The sequence below is a fragment of the Peromyscus maniculatus genome, chromosome 16, assembly GCF_049852395.1.
Source record: "Peromyscus maniculatus bairdii isolate BWxNUB_F1_BW_parent chromosome 16, HU_Pman_BW_mat_3.1, whole genome shotgun sequence".
Taxonomy (NCBI): domain Eukaryota; kingdom Metazoa; phylum Chordata; class Mammalia; order Rodentia; family Cricetidae; genus Peromyscus; species Peromyscus maniculatus.
This window is the reverse complement of record NC_134867.1, coordinates 34,153,963-34,181,327: the sequence shown is the minus strand read 5'-3', so window position 1 is coordinate 34,181,327 and position 27,365 is coordinate 34,153,963. Positions and strand designations below refer to the sequence as shown.

The following is a 27,365-nucleotide window of genomic DNA, read 5'->3' as shown; positions in this document are numbered from 1 at the left end:
CTTCACCAAAAAGCACTGAAGGACCATTGATGAGTGAGCAAATTCCACCACTGCCAAACTGCTTCAGAGTTAGCCAGGTTCTCTAGGAATGGATGGCATGGAGTACCTTTGGGGCCCTTCCAGGGCCTGGCTTTCGGAAACTATTGGTGAACAGCAAGGAATATTGCCTCTTAGCAGAATAAAGGGGGAAAACACATTTATTAATTAAAAGAAAACTTGCTTTCTTGAAAAGTTTTCAAATTCATATCTAGTGATATAATTGCATTGGGTTTATAAGGATTTTTGTTTAGAATGACAAAAATAACTTAATGCTAATATACCCTACTCGCAACATATTAATAATATGCATACAATTATTTTTAAAGATTTATGGTTCTTGACTGCACTGGGTATTGATATTTGGAAGGTATGTATAAGCACTGGGGTAATTTTCCACTCTTCTAAAGCAAAACAGAAAACAAAGGTGACATGATTGGAAGACGTCTTGATGTTCACCACTGGTCTAAAAAGTTCCTAGTTCCCCTGTGCCAATCTTTATGGCTGACAATAACATAAGTACTTAGCGACTCTACCATCACCTTATAGAAGGTACACCTTTAGGGCAATCATCTCTCACTGTGACTGCAGCAGCTTGGGCCACAGCAGCATTTATTCCTGCTCCAAGTCAACTCTACAGCAACTCACTTTGTCAGAGAAGACTTCAAGGCATGCAAGTGATGCCCAGTGGCTTCCCTAGTGGCTCCATCCTCCCCTCTGCCATCAGTACTGACCCTCCCTAGCCCCTGAGCTAGGCTGCTTTAGAAATCATTAATCTTTCATAAAGAGGGCTGTGGTTCCCTCTGAATGCAAAGTCCACAAATCTTTTTCAATACTACAGATAACATTTTTTTTCTCTCTCTTGAAAGAAATGTTGGTTGTTTTCTAACTTAATTCACATAGATACTGGGAGAAATAAAGAATAGAAAATTCTAGACACTCCAAGTTTAAGCATGCCTTTATAAATGCAAAAGTAATTGCCTTCAGAATAGCAACATGGTTTAAGAAAAATGGGATTGCCTTTCTCAACAGGGGGATAATTTCTCAACTGCCCATTTTGAATTTCAAAGCACAGCCAAAAGCCCGATGGCTGACCTTAAAAGCTCACCTGAAAATCTTTCCCGTTTACTTATAATGATGTGAGAGACTGTATAGTATTCTGTGTTGGTCAATGCTTAGACTCTTAGAACAGATTTGTAAAAGAGAAAATGAAATGAGGGACCCCAGGTTACTAGGTCAGAAACCTCTTTTTATTTTAAACAGAACACAGTGTGATATTAAATTTGCAGAATAGCGAAGATGCTTCTTTTTTCCCTTTAGACAGTGAACTTTTCAGTAAGGGCCTTCCTTGTCTTTGGGGAGGTGGGGTGGAGGAGGAAGGACAGGAGGCGCAGTGCTCAATCATGCTGACAGTTCTCTCTGCACACTGGCCTGCCAAGGTGACTTTACAGTGCCATCCTGCAGCACAGGTGACCTGGCACTACTTCCCATTTAAAAGTGTGTCTTGCAAGGAACCCTGAATGGAAGAACATCTGTTTCACTTACCCAATCTATAAAAGAGATGGTCTCATAAATTCCCAACAATAAACTCCATTTAGAATTCAAGTGAACTCTGACAGATTAGCAGCAGAGTAACCATTATAGAGGAGAGAGCAAGATGGCTAAGAGCCAGAGGACCAGGGACACTTGCTGTGTGACTGTGTCTTCTATATAGATCAGGGAAGCTCCATCCACAAATTAAAATGATGTGGCTGCCTAGACAAGACCTGAACAGTGAATGACATCAGTTGACATTCCGATGTGTGTGGGGGGAATATCACAAAACTCTACCCTTAGTTGAAGAACCACAGGCAATTAATAATTGTCAAAAGAGGGAAAATCAGTCTTCCCAAGGGAGTGATCCCCTCAACTGGTTATCCAATCAAATGGTCAGTCCTAAAAAACATATACATATGAGCAACACTAAATATACTGAGCAGGTTATATTTGCATATTATATATACAGTTATAAATATATATATAATATTATATATAAAGGAAAAGACATAAAGAATAAGATTTTTTTTAAAAAAAAAAGTTTATAAAAAGCAACCATCTGGTTGGTTTTGAGTCTCTGGGGCCTTGACTGTAGCCTGGCTGTCACTCAGCTGTGGAACTCAGTGTCACAGCGAGTAGCCCTGACACTTTTGGCTCCAACACAGAGGTTACGGTGTCTTCTGTGCTAACCCATTGAGAGCGTTTATTACATGGTCTTGTAAATGAGTCTCCCAAATGCACAGGCAGGAAGCACGCTGTTAAAAAGCAAGTCCCTCTCTAGAGGAGCAAGGCTTTGTTCTCACACCACTGCTTTCTTCCATATATATAGCCAACATCCCTGAACTCATCTACATGAGTTTTTACAGGTGGCCAATATGTGGTGGCCGATAAAAAGCCTCTCAGAAAACACTAATTCACAAAGGTACTCCACATGCAAACTGTATTGTCAGAAGAGAAACAAAACCAACAAGAAATTAACACTTTCAAGCTTTTGAAACGAAACAAACACACATACCAAAATAAGTAAATAAATAAATAAAATAGAGAAAGGAAAGAAAAAAATATTCCATCAGAAAAATTTACAGGATAGTTACATGTCCATGGTCAAACTCACTGAATATAACCTGATCATCACCTCAAAGGTTATACTTGACTTTAGAGAGAATATATACATTTAATAATGCATCTAGAAATCATGTTGTTCCTTTCTGAATCAAAGACATTTATGATGAAAACTTTCAGTTGTCACAAGTATTAATGTTCCTTTTTATTAATTAATATAGCAGGTGGGAGAATATCATGCCATCTTTAGAAAGGCCTGCTTTAAAAACGCCCACAATGAAAAAAAAAATTTCCCTAATGTGACAAGTGTTTATAATTCACTAAAAAAAAGTATCCATGAAGGATAAACTTATTTCTTATAAAGGCTGATTCAAGCCAATTTGTATGTAGAGAAAAGTACTTAAGGGTTTCTTCTTTTCTCATATTATTTGAGTAAATTATTCCCATGGATTTCTTTTTAATAGTTTTCTGAGCTATCAAAAAATTACAAGGAGAAAAATAATCTTCTATATTTGCAGTGTAGACAGTGCCCATCACTTTCTGATATTCATTTCATTCATGTCTGTGCTAACCAACACTAAAAAAAAAAGAAAGAAACAAAGAAACAAAGAAAAGAAAGAAAAAGAAAAAGTACTAGAAATTAAAAGAAAATTGGAAAAAAAAAAAAAAAGAAGCATGGAATTGCAAGCAGGAGAGCTCATAGTTTATTGAGCAGTATTTTCAAAGGGACTTAGGAAGCAGTGTCTGGGCCCAAAGCTGAGTTAGCTCAGAGAGCCAGCTCCTCTGCTGTCACAAGGTATCAGGGTGTTCCACTTACAGTTTTACCATGGTGGGCAAGAACGTTTAAAATTCCACAACGTTTAAAATTCCCAGGAAAGGGGCTGGCTGTCCACTGTCCTGGCTCTCATAAGGGGCTGGCTGTCCACTGTCCTGGCCCTCCTAAGGGGCTGGCTGTCCACTGTCCTGGCTCTCCTAAGGTGCTGGCTGTCCACTGTCCTGGCCCTCCTAAGGGGCTGACTGTCTGCTGTCCTGGCCCTCCTAAGGGGCTGGCTGTCTGCTGTCCTGGCCCTCCTAAGGGGCTGACTGTCTGCTGTCCTGGCTCTCCTAAGGGACTGGCTCTCCACTGTTTCTGACTCTCCTAAGGGGCTGGCTGTCCACTGTTGCTGTCCCTCCAAAGGGGCTGACTGTCCACTGTTGCTGTCCCTCCAAAGGGGCTGGAGTCATGCACATAATGGTGTGTCACACCCAGCTTTGAAGAGTACAGCAATTCGTCCAGTGACTGGCCTCCTCGTCTATTCACTAGGGGGACAGGGTAGGGGTCTGGAAAACTTAGTCATAAAGGTATGACTTAATGATGCCAAGAAGGCAGAAAAAGAAGTTCTTGGAGGTGTGGGATGGGGACCACCACTTGTCCCAAAAATGAGTCACTCATTTCAACGCTAATAGAGTGGAAGTGGGCTCTACTTAGTAACACTGCCAAAGATATCGTTAAAGGAAAATCATTCCTTTTGCACTCTTCTTTCAACTCTTCCTATTGTCCTAAAGGAGGAATTAGGTCTATTTTTGTTCATTACACTCCTAAGTCTGTGATAGACACAAAAGGCAGATAAATCCCTGTCACTGCATCTAGATAGTCCTATTGATGTGAGCAAACCTCCTGGAGAGTGCAAGACAGTACCAACTCTCCCAAAAGAGGTAGGCAAAGACTTCATAGGAGAAATGCTGCAACTGGAGATGACTCCAGAGGAGTGGGAAGTATTCAGTAAGGATCTTCCACCCAAGGAGAGAGAACAGCTGCCATATGTAGTGTCTGTGCAGACCTGAATGAATGGGACCATCCCCTCTAAGCCACCCACTGTGACATTTGCTTACATGACCTTTTAGAATCCCTCCCCATCAGTCCTTCCAAAGAAGTCACCAGAGGTCACGAGCTAAGCAGGAGCTCCTTGAAGTCAAGTCATTTGCCTCTTTAGGTGATCATGCTCAAAGTTCCCTGGTGATTTCCAGATTATCCCTGGCGATGAACTCTTATTGCAAACAAAGATCTTGAGAAAGGAGCGACTAGGCAAGCCCAGAGTGGACTCTGTATTTTTAAAACTGTCTTAGAAGGAGTGTCACCTTGATAAGGCAGTCAGGTGGTGGTAAATTTTGGAAGAGGGGAGACTGCAGATGGGGTCCCATTCAGAGACGGTCAGGAAGAGCGGCTAAGGAGCCTTCCCACATTAAGCTACAATTAGCCATTCCTTATGTCCTACAATGGTACCAGTAGAACTCAGTGATGAAACCCAAGGAAGCCTGTGTGGTCCTCAGGCTTAAAAATGTAAATGATAACTCTTACTGCGGAGGGGAAAAAGATTGTTTCCTATTTTCTAGGTATCATTATCAAGTCCTTGTGATTGTCTGGCATAGGGCAAGGCTACTCAAGGACTGTCCCTGGATGTTGCCACAGAAGATAGCTCTCATAGTCTTGAGACCACTGTATTCGGAGAAAGTTAGTCTCCTCTCGCACAATAACTCAAGGCTGACGGACTTTAGCAAGAGTATACATTTCTAACTTCAGCAATGGGTATGGGTTTCTAAGAGGAAATCAGCTTCCACAGACATACAAGTCCTCACTCATCTGGAAAAGAGCTCTGTCCCCTGCCTCCAGGTTCATCTTCAGGGATGGTTAACAGAAAGGGACAGGCTTCAGGGGGGAAAGCAGTAATTTATCAGCAGCAGATTGTCCCCCCAGCAGGTGGTGTCAACTGCTACCTAACACACTTCTGCTGTGGGTCTTTCATAACTGTGGACACTTGGCCAAGACAGGCAAGACCACTGGTCAGTTTCCCTCCCAAGCACCCACATAAGATAAGGAAAGGTGCTAATGGTTCCACTGAAGACTGATCAAGAGGAGAGCTAGGGCAGTTAACTTCCACAGACTCAAGATCCAAGAAAGCTTTCAACTTGTGTGTGTGTGTGTGTGTGTGTGTGTGTGTGTGTGTGTGCGCGCGCGCGCGCACTTATGCATGAATGTTTGTGTGGCGGTTACAGGTTGACATTGGGTCTCTTCCACAATAGCTTTGCACATTTTTAAAGCTGTCTCTCACTGAACCTGGAGCTCATAGAATCAGCTAGGATGGCTGACCAAAAAGCTCCAAGGATCTGTTTGTCTTCACTTAGCTGACCCCAGAACCTAGGTTACAAACACATATAGCCATGCTTAGTGCTTATAGGAATCTAACTTAGTCATCAGGTTTGCGACAGCAGACTTTACCAACTGAGCCATCCCTCCCAGCCTTACTTTATGCTTTTAAATCACAACTTCAGAGAGTACTAGGAATATAATCAGCTCTATTAAGTGCTTTGAAACTTCATTGTACAAATTAGGCTAATATATGAATTTCAATATTTTAATATTATAACTTTTTGAAAAATGAGTAGACTATATTAGATTATGAGAGCAAATGTAAAATAAGTGTAGCTAATCACCTCTGATTGACAGTGCTCATACATGGCTGGCTTTCAATGTATGTACATTAGTTTCATGTACTTCTGGTGGCTCTTCACTGTGTATTTTCCTGCAGGAACACGAGAACAAGGATGTGATGTTCTCTTAGGGTTCACCACTACATGGAGTAGACGAGCAGGGCTCTCAAATGGAGATGCCAGGCCCAAGCTTCAACAACAGGTTCTTCTCCATTTTAATGAGCTCAACTGCATTCATAATAAGCCTTCTGCTAGCTACACAAGCCTTTCTCTTTGAAATCATATATTTTCCTTACATTGTCCCAGGGAAAAACAATATTCTACTTAGAAATGCTTAAGATGCTATGGGTTTAAAACCCATGTATTACAAAAACAATACAAGAGCCAATAATAAATCCTCAAATGCTTTAGAAGCGACAGTGCTACCGCACTGGGAAGAAGTGACGGGGTTGACAGTGGGAATGAATTAGCAATCAGCATGAGTATAAAACTGACCTCCAGATGTGCTACTCTGCCATTTTATTGTGAAGGTATGACCCATGTGCCTGTTCCATCCCAACAGCGTCATAGCTATCACACTGACTAAAACAAAACAAACAAACCAACAAGGCAAAAGATTTTTCAGTCATTTCTATTCACATTTCATTCAAACCATTGCCGACTACAGCACACATGGGTTGTAGTGGTAGATTTAGTTGGAGAGGGAAACGGTACCCAATCGTCACAGAAAACCACGTGCAAACAACGCTGTCATGTGTCTTTTACTGATGACATCACGCCCAGCTTTTCTCCTACCTACCCGCCCTGAAATACGCTTCAAAGCATACTCCCAGGGTTAGTCTTAACCCTGCAGCTTTATTGCTAACTGCACCCTACTGACACTCAATTTTACATCTCTGTGATGAATTCCTCATTTGTGCTCCAGGCTCACCTGTCCAAACGCCTATCTTCTCTTTCCTTCATGGTGCTTTGTAGGCATCTTAAATATAGTGTATTCTAAAATGAACTCACAGACAGAATTGGGAAGCCCTGTCTTCCTCATCTCTGGAGTGTACCAACATCCATCTACTTGTATCAAGATCTTGGAGTCTCCTGGACCACTGTGCTGTCCATTACTGGTGTCTGCCAGTGCTGCAGCCAAAGCCCATCCATTCTATCCACTTCTCTCCAGCATCACTGCCACCATCAGTGTGAGGTGCTGCTATCCCTTTGTGCATTTTTTTTTTTTTTTGAGACAGGGTTTCTCTGTGTAGCTTTGGAGCCTGTCCTGGATCTTGCTCTGTAGACCAGGCTGGCCTCGAACTCACAGAGATCCTCTTGCTTCTGCCTCCTCAATGCTGGGATTAAAAGAAAGGCGTGTCCCACCAACACCCAGCTCGCTTGTGCATTCTTGTTTCCTTTACTCTTACACCACAAAACTCCCAGAGTGTGGGTATTAATGACTTTACTCATTGCTGTGACAATCTCTGACCAAAGCAACTTCTGGATTTGCTTTAGCTCACAGTAGGAGGGCAGTAGATGAAGGACAGGAAGCCACAGCGGCAGGATCACCTGGAAGCTGCTAACACTGCCTTTGCAATCAAGAAGCAGAAAACAATGAATTTCTCCTGTAATAAAGTCCAGGAACGCAGCTCACACGATGGTGCCCCCCACATTTGGGGTGAGAACTTCCTACCTCAGCACCTCTCCCACACATAAGCCCAGAGGTTGGTTTGCAAGGTGATTTTTTTTAATACTATCAAGCTGTCGTGAAGACTAGATATTACATGTACCTCATATCAATGCACATCATTTCTCCTTTTAAAAAGTCTTTTATGCTGGTCTTAGGACCAAGTATTAGATGTCACCACTGCCCTCACAAGACTCTGGATGAGTCCTTGTCTTCTTTACACTGTTCTCTTCTGCTCATTCTGATGCAGGGCTTTCTCCCTAAAAAAAAAAAAAAAAAATACCAACCTCCTCCTTCTATCCTCTGTCTTCCTGTGAAGATCCCTGCTCCACCTACCCTGGCTCTTACCTTCTCTAGACAAGATTTCTGTCCCAATCTCAGAAGTGTTTCTAGGGAGTCAGTCTCTAACAATCCTATTGCAATAGTTATGCTTATCACATCATTATTGGTGCTTGCTTTTCTTGCCTCTACTCCACTATGGGATGTCTTTCTGTATGCTGTGAATATGTGTGGCTCCCATTGGATAATAAATAAAGCTGCTTTGGCCTATGGCAAGAAGGCTTACAGCCAGGTGGGGAATGCAAGCAGAGATACAAAGAGAAGAAGGGCAGAGTCGGGAGAGACGCCAGCTGCCAGCAAAAGAGCAACAAGATGCCAGCAGGTCGGTAATGCCATGGCCACATGGCAATATAGATTAATAGGAATTGGTTAATTTAAGATAAAAGAGCTAGCAAACAAGACGCTGAAGCCGTACACCATCAGTTTGTAATTAATATAAGCCTCTGAGTAATTATTTTATAAGTGACTGTGGAACCGTGGGTGGGAGAGATTCATCCAGACCGCAGGGCCACGCATGGGACACGGAGAAACTTCCTTCTAAACTATTCCCGAACTACATAAGCTCTCTGCCCACCAGATTTATCAAGCACCACAAACAGTCATGGCTGGAACCCAGGAGCTCTGCCTGGGTCTCTGTTGGTCAAATGAATACCGATCTAAGGCAGCTATCCTGGGCATTCCCCAAGGTTTCTGACCCTTGATTCCGAAGGGTCATTAACTTTAGTCTAAACATCAGTTGTTTGTTTTTTCTTCCTTTCTTAATCCATGCCTGTCATCTACCTTACTGAAGGACCATGATAGAAGGAGAAAGGCCTATGCTGTGGGCATGTCTCCACACTTAAGTTGGGATAATGGCCTTTGAAAAGTCAAGGGTAGCCCCAGACTTCCGCTTTTAGACTCTGCAGAGTCCTCATGTTCTCAGTCTGTGACGGCACACTCCACAGCCTACAATGAGAGCTTGCTCCCGAACAAATGAAAACGTCATCAATTCAGCTTCTCTGGGCTACTCATGCTTCCTGGTCCTTATCAGTATGTTGCTCAGGGACATTTTATCTAAGATGTCTATCTGGCAGGACAAGAAAGCTGCAGGCAGACACAGGCTTTTTCTCTCAGTCCCTGGTCCCTTCTGAGACGAGTACCAACTGTGAGGATGAAGACCAGAAGAGCTTCTGCTCTGGGTGAAGATTTCAGGTTTGTTCCTCCGGAGAAAGCCTGTGGTTTCCTTCTGGCCATGGTGACCTCTGTGAACCCCTACAGTGTTATGTTGCACTGACTTCCAAGGACTTCAGCGTTCTAAACCACCTGCCCTCCGACCGACCCTGCATCCTCAGGGCCTCTGCACCCCCTCTCTGTCCCGCTGTCTGGAATATCCCTCCTCAATATACTCTAAGGATTTCTTCCTCACTTCACTCAGTTTCTGTTGCTTGTCAGACCTCACAGTGGTCTCCCTTCATGGGCTCCACTACGCCCATCTCAGTGAGTGTATTCTGTCCCTAGACCCTATTTCATTCCTCTTCTGTTGTAATAAATTACATTTGTGCTGTCTCTTCCAGCTAGAATAGAACTTTGTTTCCTGTTACATTTCCAAGGCATAGGAGTGTAGATGGTGAACACTCAGAACAAACAGGTAAAAGAATGAATGAGTGACCCAGACTCTGATAGAACTGACCACCAAACAGGATTGAAACTTCAATTCCAAAGTGAAAGATGATGTGAAGAGCAGAGAGGTAGGGAGTCTTTGGAGGGGGCATTCAAGGAACTGCTAGGTTTCTGTCCCCCTACGGGGATCTAAGGTACAGCCTGAAGTATGAAGATGAAGTGAGGGCTAGGCTGGAAGACTTGTGGATAGCATGAGTCTCTGGGCCTGCCAAGCATGCCAGCCTCGGGCAGCCGTAGCAGGGGATCCCCAGGGTAATATCTACAGAACAGAGGATCTGGACACAGGTGTCATTGTTACCTGGAGAAGGTTGCCATGCATGGCCCTTGTCACCTGTCTTCTCTAAGACGCCTTTGAATATCACATAGCAGATTCTGAATTGCAGCAGCTGTGAATTAAGCCCTATCTTCTGTCTACCACTCCTCCTTTTTAGACTAAGACTCAAGGGGTCCTGTGTAGCATCTTATTGTAAGTCTCAGTCTTGCTGAGGACACAGTCTCACCTGATGGCTCTTGTGACTGAGTTCCTTTGATAGAAACCTCTTAATCTTCTAGTACAAGCGCCATGGGATACACTTAGTATTCTCTCAACAAATAGCAGGTATCGCATAAGTCTATTTGAAAACATCTCCTCAAAGACATTGGACTAAATATTCATTAACAAACATCACTGATTGTGCTGTGCCATCCTTTAACATTCTGCTATGCACGAGTTAGCAGAGACATTTTGACTAAAGGTCAAGTCTAGGACTGGGAAACTCAGAAGATAAGTAATTTCCACATGTTGAAGAAGATGTGACAGGACCACATGATGCTAATGAAACCTTTTTTATGTTTTATTTTTACTTATTTATCTTTGGTATTTTTGTTGTTGTTGTTGTATGTTTTTTGAGATATGGTTTCTCTACATATCCATGGCTGTCCTAGAACTCATTATGTAGAACAGGCTGATCTCAAACTCACAGAGATTCTCTTGCCTCTGCCTCCCAAGTACTGGGACTAAAGAATACACCACTACATTCCTTCGCTAAAACCTTTTTATAAATGTGGGATTTCCAAAGATTTCTACCCATCTAGGGGGGAGAAAGGTACGTGGAATGGTGATTGTTTCTGTGTGTTATATTTTTATTTTCAATATTTTAACTTGTAACATTGTGATTACAGTTATATTACTATGGAATTCAAAGTATAGTTAATGGATATACATTTTCAAACAACTGAAGTGCAGCATCTTAAGAGTGATTTCATATTCCACTATGACTTTTTCTTACAGTATAAATTATTCCATGTAGTTAATTTGGCAAACATCTACTAAATGGGAATAATAAACAGGCATTTTGTTAGACAGAGTTAAACAAATATATGTTTTACATTATTAAAAGCTCTGTGGTAGGTTAGGCTATCCCTGCATCTCTAGGATTAAGCCTGTTGGTCATGGTGGATGATTTTTTTTATGGATTCTTGGATTTGGTTTGCCAGTATTTTATTGAGTATTTTTGCATCAATGTTCATGAATGAAATTGGTCTGTAATTCTCTTTCTTTGTTGGGTCTTTGTGTGATTTGGGTATCAGAGTGACTGTGGCCTCATAGAAGGAATTTGGCAATGTTCCTTCTATTTCTATTTTGTGGAATAATTGAAGAGTATTGGTATTAGCTCTTCTTTGAAAGTCTGGTAGAATTTTGTGTTAAAACTGTCTGGCCCTAGGCTTTTTTTTTTTTTTTTTTGGTTGGGAGACTTTTAATGACTGCTTCTATTTCCTTAAGGGTTATTGGTCTATTTAAATTGTTTATCTGATCTTGATTTAACTTAGGTAAGTGGTATCTATCAAGAAATTTGTCCATTTCCTTTAGACTTTCCAAGTTTGTGCAGTGCAGGCAAGGGGAACCCTCCCCCGCTGCTTGTGGGAGTGCAAACTTGTAGTGTGGTGGTTCCTCAGAAAACTAGGAATCAATCTACCACAAGACCTAGCTATACCGTTCTTGGGCATATACCCAAAGTACATTCAATCATACCACAAGGACACTTGCTCAACTATGTTCATAGCAGCTTTATCTGTAATAGCCAGAACCTGGAAACAACCTAGATGTCCCTCAACCAAGGAATGAATAAACAAAATGTGATACATTTTTGCAATGGAGTATTACTCAGCTGTAAAAAACAAGGACACATTTGCAGGCAAATGGAAGTAACCAGAAAAAAAATCATCCTGATAAGGTAACCCAGACCGGTGAAGACAAACATGGTATGTACTCACTCATAAGTGGATATTAGCTGTAAAATAAAGGATAATTATGCTACAGTCCACAGATCCAGAAAGACTAGGTAATAAGGAGTGTTCATGGGGGACACCCAGATCTTCCTGGGAATGGGAAATAGGAGAGATTTCATGAGTGGACTGAGGTGGGTAAGGTTGGGGACATGAACAATTAGGTTGTGGGGGAGGGATAGGGGTAAGACTGCTGAAGGAGAGTGCTGAAGTGGGGGGGCATTTTGGGAGTCAGGCAGAAGACTGGCACAGGGGAATCTCCAAGGAGTCTATGTGGAGGACTCCAGTTTAGACTCCTAGCAATAGTGGATAAGTAGCCTGAACTGGCCATCTCCTGAAACCAGACTTGTGCCTGGCCCAATTGTCATCAGAGAGGCATCATCCAGCAACTGATGCAGGCAGATGCAGAGACCCACAGCCAAACATTAGGCAGAGTTCAGAAATCCTGCTAAGGAGGATGAGAAAGGAGTGTAGGAGCCAGAGAGGTCAAGGACACCGTGGGAAGGCTCACACAGTCAACTAACCTGGTCTCATAGGAGCTCGCAGAGACTGAATGGACAATCAGGGAGCCTGCATGAGACTGACCTAGGCACTCTGCATATATGTTATGGTTGTGTAGTTTGGTCCTCTTGTGGGACTCATAACAGCGGGAACAGGGGCTGTCTCCAACTTTTTTACTGGCTTCGGGTACTCTTCATATTGGGCCGCCTTGCCCAGCCTTTATATATTGGTGGTGCTTAGTCTTACTGCAACTTGATATACCATGTTTTATTGCTACCCATAGGAGACCTGCCCTTTCCTGGATGGAGATGGAAGAGGAAAGGATTAGGAGGTGGGGTGGGGTAAATGGGGGAGAGAGACTGGGAGGGGATGATGGGAGGAGGAGGCTGCGGCCAGGATACAAAATAAATAAATGAAATAAAAATAATAAGCTCTGTCTCTGTACATTCTACTGAAACGTTATTTACATATATATTAAATATGCATACCTATTCACTTATGCTAATTTATACATCATGTCTATACTAAACTTGGAAGGTGAACATTGCATATGTAATGTCTTCAGCCATAGAGTGATGCACAGCTCATCATAAGCATAACTATCCATTATAGAAAAATCTCCTAAATAAATGTTGCTTTTGTTCCTATCCCGATATCCACGATCACAGTGAGGTACCGTTTTGCATTCTTTCCTCAAGTCCTGTGTTTCATGACTCCACCATCACATCCCAAAGCACAGCCTTATAGTGGCTTTCCAATGGTCTTCTATAAAATCTATCCCATTCTTCTCAGAGGCAGAGGGCTGGCCCCTCATTGTCTCACAGGTCTCAGGTCAGGTGCCCCAGCTGTCTGCTGACCATGACTCTGTACATTAGATCCTTCCTCAAGCCCTTCCTACTACCTGAAACTTGGTCTGTTTGTGACCACTGTTTTCTCCATGTCCAAGTTCAGTCATCACTTTCATTTTTCTCCCCTCCCCATCTGCATTTGCCAGCATACACTATTTATCGACTCACTTACTAATTAATGAACTTCCTGTTGAGTTTATATTTGCTCTTTTATGTATGCTATCAGAACCTTCACATCTTATCACTAAGAGAATAATAAATATATAGGACATGCTTTTCTACCCAATCTCCTGCATCAACACTGTATAAGACGAGATCTCAAGCTGGGAGATGGATTACTTGGTTAAAAAAAAACAAAAACAAAAACAAAAAAAAAACCAACAACTTGCTATCCAAAGATGAGGAGCTGATCTTGATTCCCAGAACCCACATTAAAAATACTGGGCACAGTGGTTCGTGCTTGTAATCCCAGTCCTGGAGAGGTGGAGGCAGGTAGATTCCTCGTGCTGATTGGCCATGCGGCGTAGCTCTATCAGTAAACTCAAGGTTCAGTGAGAAACCTTGTCCCAGTATACAAGATGGATAATGATTGAGTAAGACACCCAGGGTTGATTTCTGGCTTTAGGGGCACACTTGTGGAACACGTGAACACATGAACACACACAAACACAGTAAGATGACTCACATTTGACAAAATGGCGTCTACTGAATAACATTCTTTAGGTAATTATTTCTCAAATAAACATAAATGATTTTTGTCTAGAGTTGATTGCAGCCTGCAAAACAGTTGTGATATTTTCCTTTGGAAGAAGACAGATTATTTTTATGGAGAAGTGGTAGCTGTTGATAAGATGAAATTGGTATTTAAAACACACCTCAGATAAGATGAAATTGGTATTTAAAACACACCTCAGAGTGATGGGCACAGAAAGCTTAATAGTTCCCATGTATAGTCTTACACAGTGTATCAAGAGAACAAAAATATCTACAGAGGTTTAAGTATATTACAAATCACACCTTCTTATGATAAACCCTAAATTCATGTCTGAAAATTCAATACTCTATCATGATTGATTTTTTTCTTTGGATATGTACAGAATCAGAATCTTGAAAACTCAGAGTCATCATTTGCTTTTTCTTGGGGGAAATCAGTGGTAGAAACAGTCTTCAGGGAAATCCTGGGTGTTTTTGCACCCTGCTTCCCAGGATAATCTTGCCCAAGTCATTAAGCAGGCGACTCAGGAATAAAGAACAGAGGCCTGCCCTCTCTTGGTCCCAGCTTGATGAAATTATGCTGTCATGAGCACAATGAGCAGGCTCTCCTGGTTAGTGTTGGCAGTGGCAACTTGACACAGCCTAGAGTTGTCTGAGAAGAGAGCTTCAGTTGAGGAACTGTGTGTCTGTGGGGCTTTATTTTGATTGTTATTGAGGTAGAAGGGTCAAGCTCACTGGTCATTGCCTTTGGGCCCAGCCCACGGTGGTCATCACCATTCCCAAGGCAGATGGTCATGGACTATATAAGAAAGTTAGCTGAGCATGAGCCCGAGTGAACCAGTTTGTGAGCAGCATCCAGCATGGCTTCTGCTGTGCTTCCTGGGCTGGGAGGTCCCTGGTTAGATATCATGCTGTGTGGAAGAGGAAGCTGGGTTGGCCTCAAGTTCCCGCTTGCATTCCGACCCTGGCGTCTCTCAGTGATGGGCCATAGCCTGTAAGCTGAAATAAACCCTTTCCTCCTGTGAGTTACCTTTTAGTCAGGGTGTTTTTATCACAGTAACAGAAAGGAAACTAGCACACAGGGCATGCTCAATAGCCCATTGTTCTGGAACACACTGCCCAGTCTACAGAGTGCCTCCATCCCCTTTATCACAAAGAAGGTATTACTCACTTTCAAAAATTCATTTTCCCACTCATTTTTTTTTCTCAGTAATGGGTCCCTATCTTCTTGGCCAGGAACACTTGTAACATTTTTTAGTACAGTTGAGTGTCTCACCAAAGTCTTTTGTAAATCTATATTCTAGGAAGAGTGCATTCGGTAATAAAAGAAAGAAATCTGCAACTGACGTAAGCTAGCAGCCACCTTTAAGCCAAGGGTTCCTTGGTTTAAAAACAATGAAGAAGGGGCCAGAGAGGTGGCTCAGTGGTGATGAGCACTTGTTGCTCTTGCAGAGGACTCAGATTCAGTTTCCAGCACCCACATGGTGGCTCACAACCATCTGTAACTCCATTTCCAGGGGATCCGATCCTATGCTTCCTTCTATCCTCCTCAAGGACTTCACACTTGTGGTACACAGACATACAAGCAGGCAAAACATCCATGTATTTATATATATTCCTATATATCATATACACATATATAATATACACACACACTCGATGTTGGGAGGGCATGGTGAAGGGCATTTCCCTGCTACACCAATAACAACTTCACTTCCTGTGATAATCAGTTACGTATTAAATATCAAGCATCTTATAAATTTACAGCCTTTCTCAAAATTGTCTATCCATCCACATATTTTATTAAGGAAATAATCTGCTAAAATATTTTTTAGGTTTGTTCATGTACATAGGTATGAGCATGTGAACATATGTGTGTGTGTGTGTGTGTGTGTGTGTGTGTGTGTGTGTGTGTGTGTGCATGCCTGTGCATGTGCGGACCAACAAGACAGCTCAGTGAGTAAAGTGTTTGTGTGCTTAAGCCTGAGGGCCTGAGTTTGATCCCTGGCTATGTATTCCTGTGTCCACCCAGCTCCTGCATTTCACAGCATGCAGAAAGACATCTCCAGCATGGCTATTATAAGGTGGCGGGCGGGAGAGAATTGACTCTGAAATTATCCCCTGACCTCCACATGAAAACCATGCCATTCATCTTCAAACACACACACACACACACACACACACACACCTATCTCTAATGGAATGCAAACTAATGGTAGAACATTTCTTTAAAACTAAAGAAATAGCCAAGTCTGATGGCACATGCCTTTAATCCCTAATCTTGGGAGGCAAAGGCAGGTGGACATCTTGTCTGCATAGTGAGTTCCAGGCCAGCCAGGGTTACATAATTTAGACCCTGTCTCAAAGAGAAAAAAAAAATCTCCTGTTTGAAGAAAGGTTTCATCAAAGTGCTATTTATAATGCCAAATGTTTGGAAATAGCCTTGAGGTCCAAGTTTAAGGGTATGATTAATAAACCATGACATACACCATGTAACCCAATATTACACAGACATTATTAAAGTTGCCTAGAATTTGGAAAGTATTTAACACATAAGGTTAAGCAAACAGAGCAGGTTGTAATATTAAGTATGGAAAAAAACTCATTAAAAATGAGGAGAAAAAATGCCAAATGTTATGGGTGCCTTTGGGTTATAGAATTATAGTTAAGATTTCTCCCTAGATTTTTTTTTAATCCTTAATGTATTTTCCAAAATTTTAATTGAGAGTGGGCTTTGCTTTGCAATTAGAAACAAAAATAACTCTTCAGAAGTATTGAGTAACTGTTGTGTTATAAATATGTGCACATGTATATGTTCTCTGGGCCCATCTGACTCCCATTACTAAGAAAGGGAAAATGTGTCCCTTTGACACTAATATCTGCCTGGATGGAGTATTGAGGATTTTTTAATTCATGCCACATCTCAGACTAAAGATGATGATTTTTAAAAAGAAAATGTTTTTTTTCCTCAACACTTCTAGAATTAGTTCACTCATCATAAAAACAAAAACAAAACCTTGTATTATTTTGGTTTCATAAAACTCCAATATTCTTCTCGTTCACAGCTTTAATTCAGTGTGTCTCCATCATTATTTATATGTGGCTATCTTACTATGTTATGGGACTCAATCCCTTACCTCAAGGACCACTTAGTCCAATGGGAGAAAAACATGAACATTGTCTGACCCGAATAATGATCCCCTGATTCAGGGTGCCAGAGGCTGATGTCAAGTGTCAGCTTCCCTCCATTTCCTTCCAAATTGTTTTCTGAAACCAGACCTCTCACTGAACCCAGAGCTCACCCGTTCAGTCCACCTGGCTGACGTTAGCAAGCCTCTGAGGTCCTTCTGTCCCTGTGCTGAGATTGTAGGCACGGTGGGGATACAAGCTAAGATGCAGGGGTGGTCGTCTGTGCTTTACCCCTGAAGCACCACCCTTAGGAGGCAGCAGGCAACTGCTAGGTAACTGCCCCCCTCCCCCAGGGCATGACCAGGGGGGGGGCAGACCCCTTAAGACCTGGGATGTGTAGATGCTCCCTCTCTTGGCTACCTCGTGGTCTTAGATACTGGATGCTGGTGCTGCGGATCAAGGCAGAGTTCTCCAGCGAACCGCGCTGGACCATGCCCCACCCCTCCTTGATCCCACGACCAACTCTGTTATGCGTGTTGTAAATTAATCCAAAATAAATCTCCTTGATTATCAGACAGACTCCATAGAATTGCCTCACTAAGGTCCCCATGCTTGTGACTCACAGTCCACTGACTGAGTCACCTCCCTGGCCCCAACCACTGCTTCTCTAGCTCTGCCTCCTTCTAGATAAGCCTTATGAAGATACAGAGTCACAGGATTTACGCCACTGCAATCCCCATTCCCAAACCCCACAACCCTGGCCAAAATCATATCAGTAATGCCCAACTCTCTCACACTGAGACACCTCTCATTCCCCTGTGTACATTGGCCCTCTTTTTAATGAGCCATCAATAATTTGTTCAACCCCAGGGAAGTCCTGGTGATTTCTGGCTGCAGAGCACCGGATGCCCTCCTCCTTCTCTGCTGGAAGCCTCTGGTGTCTGACCTGCATTTCAGATGTCCCATTCCTTTCCTTCTTCATAGCATTTATGCTCAGCTGTTGTGGCTGTGTATTTCATAACAGTAGCTAGCTCTGCACTCTCTGTTACTCTGAAAATTCCTTGAGCCTCACTTTCTGAAATAGGCTCCGAGATTCTCACAAATAAATTATTTTTCATATATCTTATTACTCTTCTTATACATGCGTGTACATGAGCACACACAGAGAGAGAGAGAGAGAGTGAACGTACATCTATCCATACATCTAAATCAATAAAAGTTTTCTTTTGCATTTGTTGCAGAATGACATTATGTCATTCATATTTCGTAGTACAGCCTTTCAAGTAGGACCTTAGGGTGATACTAATATAACTAGGATGTTCCATGTATCCACTGTACTCAGCATGTCACTGGTCACTTTCTCTCTCTCTCAACCTCTGTTCTCTGTGTCTATTTCTTACTTTCCATCTTTCTAAGCACAGCATCTTCATGTTTGAAGGTGACTTCGGGCCATGGCCATTGGCCAAGATGTCCTTGTCTGTAACTGAAAGCAATCACTAAAATTAACCTCTCAAGCATCTAACCTGCTGGTGTATTCACCCTGCCTGGTGATAAGAACTCTGTACTGGAGGGAAGATTCTACTAGAGAATTGTATTTTGACAAAGCCAAACACACCTCTGCAGGCCAACTCTTTACATGGTCCTGCTCTCACACTCACGAGTCTTAAAGGTCACCCACCTCACTGTCTTCTTTCATAACCAGATATCTGCAGGACTTCCCACTTCTCACTCAGACTTGAAGTTGACCTTGCCCTGCTAGGACCAGAGAGACTCCCTGAAAATCCAGGATGAATTCCAGATTCTGACAGATCTGGGATTCTGTGCCAGCTCCTTCAGATTCTTGTCTGGCTCCAGGAGTTCAGGCAAATAATATTAACCTCTCTGAGCCTCATACCCTGGCTTCAAAAGGGGATGTAGATTATACTTATCTTTCCAAGGCTGTAGTGAAGATTTAGTGAGATCATGTACATCTAAGGTGCATGGCAAATACACTGCAAATGTCAGCTTCTCTGGGCACACAATGCCTGACAGCGAATAGAATCCCCCTCCCTCTGAGGCGATGCCTATTTCATATTCTATTGATTTCACCTAGGGAAGATGGGTAAAGTGGAGACATATGGCCGAGTTCCTGTTCTCAGGCCAACAATCAAACTGTAGCTGTTCTATTGATCTGCCCACCTGTTCATTCTTCCGGCCCTGCCCCTCATCCCTCCTCTTCCTGCTATGCCAAGTTCCATACCAAGAATCTGTACATGGGAACGCTTTGCTGGAGCCTCACCTTGACACCTTGTCTGATATGTCTGTGAGCATGCATGCTTGGCAACTTTGCAGACAATAATCCTGTCCTGTGCCATGTGAAGGACACTCATGTCTGATACTTAGATTGCATACAAGAAAGTCTACTGAGCCTGCCATTTAGTTTGGTCTATTACAGTGTATCCCCACATTGGCCTTGAGAAATGATATTGCACCTCGGTATAGCATAGGCTGTGGCTGTCAGGCTGAGAGCTGGAATCCGGGATTTACCACTTAGTGCTTACAAAATCTTGACTTGGTTATTCCCCCCCCCCCTCCAGCTTTTGGTTTTCTCACTTTAGACTCTTGAGAAGCTTAAACAATATAATGACATAAAGCATGCCCATGGGACCTGCCACACCAGTAGTTTAGGGGCTAGGGAGATGGATGTAAAGTGCTGCTGTGCATTTATGGGGACTAGAGTTTGGCTCTCCAGCACCCCTGTAAAATGTTGGGTGTAGCAGCATGTGTCTGGGGTCCATGCTGGGGTGAGGAGAGAGAGCAGAGATAGGCAGATTCTTGAAGTTCCCTGGCAAGCCAGTCTAGTCAATTGGTGAAATGCAGATTCAGTGAGAGACTCTGTCTGAAATATTAACCTGGAGAAGGTAACTGAGGAAGAAAGCCCAATGTCCACCTCTGGCCTCCACACACTTGCACACTTTGACGCCAGACTTGCCTATGTGCAAAGTATGCATCACTGTGTAGGTGAGAACAATTACACATAGTAACAAGTACATTGTTTTTATCTGGAGCACCATTTGCTTTGTGTACCACTTCTCTGTGATCTTTACAGAACTGTCAATCAATAAGCAGCCATCGCCTTCCCATCAGCATCTGTACGCTACCAAAAACCACACACAGAAAGAGTCTGGCACAGATCCTAACCCAGGCTACCACAGGACACTCTCTACTGTATGTAGGGACTAATGCTGTGGCCATTGAAGCCAGAATCTAAGAATCCTTCCAAAGAGGTATAAATGAGACATGGAGGAGACAGGATCTCTCTCTTTCTTATGGATCTCAACTCGAAAGCATAGGTTTGGAGCTACTGACAGTGACTTTCTTTTCACAAAGAAAGACCTCTGGATAAAACTGATCCAGAGAGAAGTGGAGCTAAGAAATAAGGAGAGAAAGAATCCAGACAAAGTCACATGCTTCTTGGATTCCACCAGGAACTGAAGCAAGATCCACTTTTAGACTTTCCATTCACATCAGCCAGCAAATCTTTTCTGGCCTAATCTAGTTACATGTGCATACAATCAAATGAATCCTTGACCAACTCACAGAAATCCTAAGGGGAGTGATGGCAGAGGTACTGGGCCATCTTTTGCAATGTGATGTTCAGAACAGGGGGAGCAGATACAGCAGGAAGGGACCTACAGTTCTCCCCCTGTTTTCCTACTCCGCAATACTCCTATTTTTTTGTTTTATTTTTTTGTGTAATTTCCCCTCTGGTGATAAAGTTTCCAAAGAAGGACTTATTCCCACATATCCTACCAACAGTGACTTGGTCCACAGATCCTCGCCTTTATGTAGTTTGCAGGCATTTCCTTTTTTACAGTGCACTCGGAGTTCTTGGAACAGTCTTATCAAGGACCCAGTTGTAAGTCAACTCCCATTCAGGAAAGGGTAAGTGGGTAGAAACAGGAGCAACCAGACTAAACACCAATGGTCAGAACGCAAGGCATCCCAGATGTTCTCAAACTCATAATCAGGCATTTTGTCTTCTAGAATAGAGTTTTCACCGAAAGATTCAACCCTCCATTAAAGTCGGACATCAAGCTTACCTCTCTTCTTTCCTCAGAGTTTCCAAGGCATGCCTAGCGTCTCTTCTATCTCCATGCGGAGAAGCAATAGAGTGCACTTTGCTAATGTGTGTTGTAGCACCAGCCTGGCCTCCATCACCTTTCTGCTCTAATTACCTCTGGAGGTTGTTAGAAAAATCAATTGCTATTATTTGTGAAAACTCATGGAAAATCAACAAGCACCGAATGAGAGTTGGTATTTGTTATTTGATTTTACTGTCAACTGGGATCATCATGATGGACCACATGCCCTGGGCTAGATTGCTTTCATTTCCAGCTGTCAGGCATTATCCTTTCCCCACATCCAGCCATCTTATATCCTGCCTTCCTCCATCCCACACACTACAAGCCATACACCCCTCACATTCAGATATTTTTCTGTATCCTTAATTCCACCAGAACTAATCCTGTAGCATTATTTATGAGAACATTATTTAAGGTCTCCAATCCAAGGTCACTGTGCAGATGAGGACATCAGGGACCAGAAAGGCTAAACAACTTATCCAACGCTACATAATCAGTAACTACCTCAAGATGACATCTTCCCAAGCAGTGCCAGTTGGGATCTGCCTGAACTGCTCTGGAGTCTGTACCAGTCTCCTGGTGTCCACAGACACTCCAACACTCCACATGCCTCAAAGTCTGGACTATGTTTACTAGATTCCTCCTCACCAGCCTAACTCCTGTTGGGTATCCTCTGTTGTACGACCTCTCAGTGAGTGCTCATCAGTGCTCTGAGTGTCTGGGTATGCGTCAGACACTAGCAGACAAAACCCACCTTCAGTCCAGGGACAAGCAAATAAACTTGATAAAACTGCAAGTCTCATTTTCCTGGAGAACATCAAAGATTCACCTCATCTCAGATTTGTTTTTCTTCCCCTTACACAAGTTCTTTTTCCAAATGTCTCCTATTCAGGGAGAGAAACACTATATATCCTCATCTTTTAAATTCTACATTCCAGTTGATAAACAATGTAATAACTTTTGACTTCCCGTGAACACTTTTTAAAATCCCATTTTCTTAAGAAATGCAAAAGGTGACATTTGCTTGTTTTTACTCTTGTTTCCACAGAGTTTGAGTTTCTCTTTCTTTTTCTTGAGGTCTGGTGAGATCTAGCTTTGCCAATCATTTCAAATTCACTCCCCCTGATGTCAGAAGTTCTCTTTCTGTGTCCAATGAGCCATTGTCAAAATCTGGAAACTGTGAAAGTCCAAATGTAGCAATCCAATTCTTGGCACATTCAAAAGCATATCTTAAAATCGTGCTACCTTAAAATGACAAGGACAGCAATCTCCCCTCACCAGGGGCTCCTGAGCTTCCAGCCCTTCCTGGTTCCAGGTGTCATATGAATACTTTGTGTTTACCTAGGCCAGCCTCAGAAGCAACAGGTTAAGTTACTCTGTGCCAGCCCTCTGGATCTAACATTCAGAGTCTTCCTACATACCAGCTCTCTCCTACTGAAGGCTTTCCCAGCCTAGATACAAAGGTAATTATAGCCCTGGTTACAAATTATCTCATAATTATAAGATATCTGGTAGGATTGTTAAAGAAAAGTTATTAACACCCCAGTATACATTTTTAAAATTCAAAATGAAACATTAAATTGCTAAAGTGTTGAGGAGGGACCATTTCCACTTAATGGAAGCACTGGTTTTTCTTTTAGAAGATTGCCCATTCCTCACTTGAGCTGTTTGAAAGGCAGGGAACGGCCAGCAGATGCTGTGAGTGTGGGGAACCAACAGCGTGGAAATAAACTGGGCCTTAAAAAGTTTCAAGATACGTTCTACTTTTCAGCAAAATAATAAGATGTCCTAGTACCAACAGTCAATTCAGAAACAAAAGGTCATTGGACGTGTTTTCATCCTGCAGCAAATGGCACACTATTATTACCGGAAACAGCTTTCGCGCCCACTGGTAACATCTACGCACAAAACGCTGTGAAACTTGATTGCAAAAAGGAAATAGTTGGATACAAATTACATTTACCGATTCCTGAACCGGTTTCTGCTGTCATCCACTGAAGGTCTTCGGAAGAAAAGACAGCGCGGGGGTAAACCAGGCATATTTAGTTTTGAAATACACCAGACTAAGGTGTACAGGGACTGAAGACCCTGTTACTCAGTTATCTACCTATCAGACTAATGAGTACAGATTCTAATTCAAGTTACTTAATTGTATCTACATATCTGCCTTTCTCTCTGACATTATCAATGCCTGGTAGTGAACAATGAATCATTTTTTTTAACACACACACACTCACGCACACACACATTTCAGAATTTTTTTAAAAGCAGCAAACACGAAATTCCTGTGCCTTCATAACGCATAACGTTGGCATGAACAATCAATTATTGCAAAACAATCAATGGAGCAAACCTTTCGAGTCCTTTCCCTTAAGGCAGACTCTGTGGGGAGGAGAACCGTGCTGAATCTTACGGATAATTGCCTCTCCTCTTCGCTTCTCTTATGTAGGCAAGACCACACTGAAACGCTGTTCTAAGAACCTCTGCCCACACTTTGTTCTACCACAGATTAACGCCATAGACATCCTCACAAAGAATGCTGACTCTGGAACCTAGACAAAGGAGGGTGTAGCTCGAAGACAACACGGAGCCAGGCGCTCGCAGAAGCCGGCTGCTCACACGCTGCCCCGCACCACCTCTCCTGTGCTCCGGGGACCGAGTAGTCTGGAACTGATGGCGGACTTGGTTCATTCCCCAAACTTTGGGAGTCGGTGTTTCCCCCTAACTCTGCAGGCTAAAGCGGAGGGGAGGAGAGGGGGGCTGCAGAAGCCCCGAGTACCGCTGCAGGGTTCGCCCACCCACCTCTGCAAGTCCCTCAGCGCCCTGGTGGTCCCCTCACCTGTCCTGAGCGCCGTGTCTCCGGGCTTGGGTGGCCTCTTGGGGCTCTTCGCTCTCGCAGCTGTCGCGACGGCGTGCGCCTCCGGGGACCAGCGTGGGAGGCGGCCGGGTCGGGGGCGTCAGGAGGAATCTGGGCAAGGGCGGGCAGCCTCGGTCTCACTCTCCATCCCCGCGGGGCTCAGGCTGAGGACGCCCCGCGCGGTCACCGCGGGAGGATGAGTCAGGCCGGGGTGCGGGCGCCCTGACTCGCGCATCTGGGGGACGCGGCCGCCGCCATCGGACGCGCGGAGTCCCAGCACCTCTGCCCTCCCGGGTCACCGGTGGGGCAAGGCGAGCGAGGCCAGGCAGGACAAGCGGATCGCAGCTAAGGCGTCTCCGCCCCGCTGCCAAGAAAGACAAAAGGAACGCGGGGCTCCGGGGAAAGTTTTGGGCTCGGTTCCCGATGGATTCCAGCCCCCGAACTCTCTCCCCACCTCCCAAGAGGAGGATCGGGGGCGAGGGCGGAGACGGGCTTCCCGGAGCGTCGCCGCCAGCCGGGGACCCAGACGGTGCCAATCGCACCGCCGCCCACGACCCGTGGGAACTCCGCCGGCCCTGACACCCCGCTGTGCCTGGAGCCGCCTGGCGGATCTGCCCCTCTCCTCTGGAACCTCAACCCAGCCGCCCCGCGCCCTGGCTGCAAAGTTGTACTTCTAGAGCCAGGAGGGCGCGCACACAAAACCCATCTCGGGAACAAAGTATCGCTTCCAGGCGCTCTGCATCGGCTGAAGGCCAGCGGGCGGAAGCGGACACACCCACTCGCCTCTCACCGCTGCCGGACCCCGGTTCCAGAGCCGGAGATCCCCGCCTCTCCTGTCCCAATAAGAGCTGGAGATCCCCGGCCCACTCTGTGTTTTCTGGAAGCAGAAGCCATAGGACCCTCGGCTCCACGCCCCTCCGATGCTTTCTTAACAGACGCAGCCTGGGCTGGTCGGGGTCCCCCTGGCGGCTGCACGGGTGCTGTGCTAACACAATCAGACTTAATCGCCCACCCTCCCTCCACCCCAGGGATATTGCATTCTCTGAGCCCCCAGGGGATTAAACTACTTTAGCATCTTGGGAAGTTAGATCCCGTAGAGTGGACTAGTTGGGTGGGTGGGTGGGTGGGTGGGGTGCTCTGGGCATGGGGTTTTTGGGGGAAGAGGGCCGAATTGCGTCCTATGAATTAGAATAAATGAGTCTGCTCCAGATATCAAATCCAATAAAGGCTTCAAGTTACCCAAAAGTACCAGTGAGTGGAAATCGTGTCTTATCCATAAAGTGAAATGATAGTTACCTGCATTTCTGCAAGAGACTAAAGCGATGATGCTTGATGAAGGGTCATAAATAAGTAAATAAAATTTCATATTCCAACAACCACATTGAAGCACACCAATATTAGTTGGACTATGGTTTCGTAAACCTGCAAGTTCTTTGGATGTTTTTTAAACTCATAGGCAGTAGGCAAATATTCTGCTGTGGTATGTAGCCATTGCAATGAGTCATCTACTGATCTCCTTTCTCAGGATTCCATGCCAAAAAAAGAAAAAAGGAAAGAAAAGAAAAAAAAGGAAGGAGAAGAATTCTACATTCCAAAATGAATGAATGTAATGCAACTCCTAGAGACCGACAGGCCAGTAGGGTTGCATCCTATGGCAGTGAGGAGACACTGGGAAAATGGGCAATGAAAGTAAAAATTTTCTTGCATCAACTAGACAATCTGGAGGTTAAACACTTTTTGTAAAATTGCATGACCAAAATGCTTTTGAAAAATGAAAGAAGATGGGATGGGGTTGGAGAAATGAGTCACCTTGCAAGCCATCTGTGGTTTCTGTTTCTCCCACCTTCATCAGGAGTCTTTGGCCCAAAGCCATTTGCTCAGTTCCTTTAGGTTTTCTAACGCATTTCTCAAGGAACCCTATTAAGAGTCGAGCCTACTAAGCTTCTGCCTGTTCTTAAGGAATGTCCTGAATCTTTCCTTCTCCTTAAAGCTCCCGAGAGTGGGCACTACCCAGGAATCCTTCCTGACTTTCCAGTGAATGAGAAACAGGTTCAAACCCACCCTGGGAGCATGATCTAAAACGTACAATGTGACCTTGAAAATGGCAATCCAGACATTGTAGACACCAAATGACCAGGCGGTCCTCAGAGATGGGTGAAGACCATGGAGGAAGATCAAAGCTCATTCTTATGACCACTGATCATAATTACCAATCTGAACTTACATTCTAATTATTCAGCCAAATCATAATAATAAAAGAAGGACTAAGTGAGATCACCAACATTAAATGATCTTAATATATTTTTAAAATAATTAGTATTAGAAAAATTCAATAGTAAATTGCCCTGTAAATTGAGGATTATCTGCAGTTCAGTAGTCTAAGCAACCACCAAGATACAATCATCAGTTCCTCTCTGGCACTTAGTGCTCAAGGCGAGCTCAGGTAAATTATTTAATCTTTGCTAATGGCCAATATTTTACATCTGAAAAGGGCCCAGTGAGCATACCATGTCAGTAATGGATTTTGAACTTAGCAGCTGCATATCTACTGTAATATAATGGATGGGAATCAACTATTCCCTACTTCTCAGGGTAAAAGCTGCCGGTGCTTCACACATAATTATTTTGTGAGTGTGTCATTCTGAGATGTGTAACTTTCCATTAGATCCAGTCCACCCTAAAAGATCACATGGGTACAGAGTAGAGAAAAAGCACTGCTCTCTCTAATTGAAGTTTAATTACCTGAAGGACATTTGAATGTCATTTCTCTTGTTCCTTGAGTAGAAAAAAAAATACCTGGTGTTGTTATAAGATAGGTTAAAATAATATATATTAGGTTCTTCTGACTTGTTATATTAGGTTCTTCTGACTTGTTATATGCTCAGTACATTTAATTGAATACACACCCACTCACCAAATGTGTTTAATACTATGGTAACAAAAGAAAGGAGAACTTTCCCCATTATCAAGAAATAACGAGAAAAAATGTCTATGAAGGTGAACAGTTTTACTCAGTACATTATAAACATGCAAGCCTGATGTGTGAGAAGAAACTTTTAAAGAAACATGGAAACATATATCAGAATGGAAAAGTATGACCATTGGAATTTTAAGATTAAAAAATATTTATGTATGTGTGTGAGCCTGTATGTGTACAT

The 27,365-nt window shown here is 43.4% G+C and overlaps 1 protein-coding gene across 2 annotated transcripts in view; it reads right to left on the bottom strand.

Annotated features, from left to right (window-relative positions):
- The window catches only part of Tmem200a (transmembrane protein 200A), an 81,798-nt gene extending 57,379 nt beyond the window's left edge, over positions 1-24,419 (bottom strand). The window contains exon 1 of one of the 2 annotated variants that reach the window (XM_006986707.4): positions 24,190-24,419. The gene's annotated coding sequence lies outside the window, so the exon portion shown is untranslated. Of the gene's footprint in view, positions 1-23,703; positions 23,838-24,189 lie in introns of those variants that run through there. The other variant, XM_016005235.3, reaches the window with a different exon arrangement.
- Positions 24,420-27,365: the final 2,946 nt, after the last annotated feature.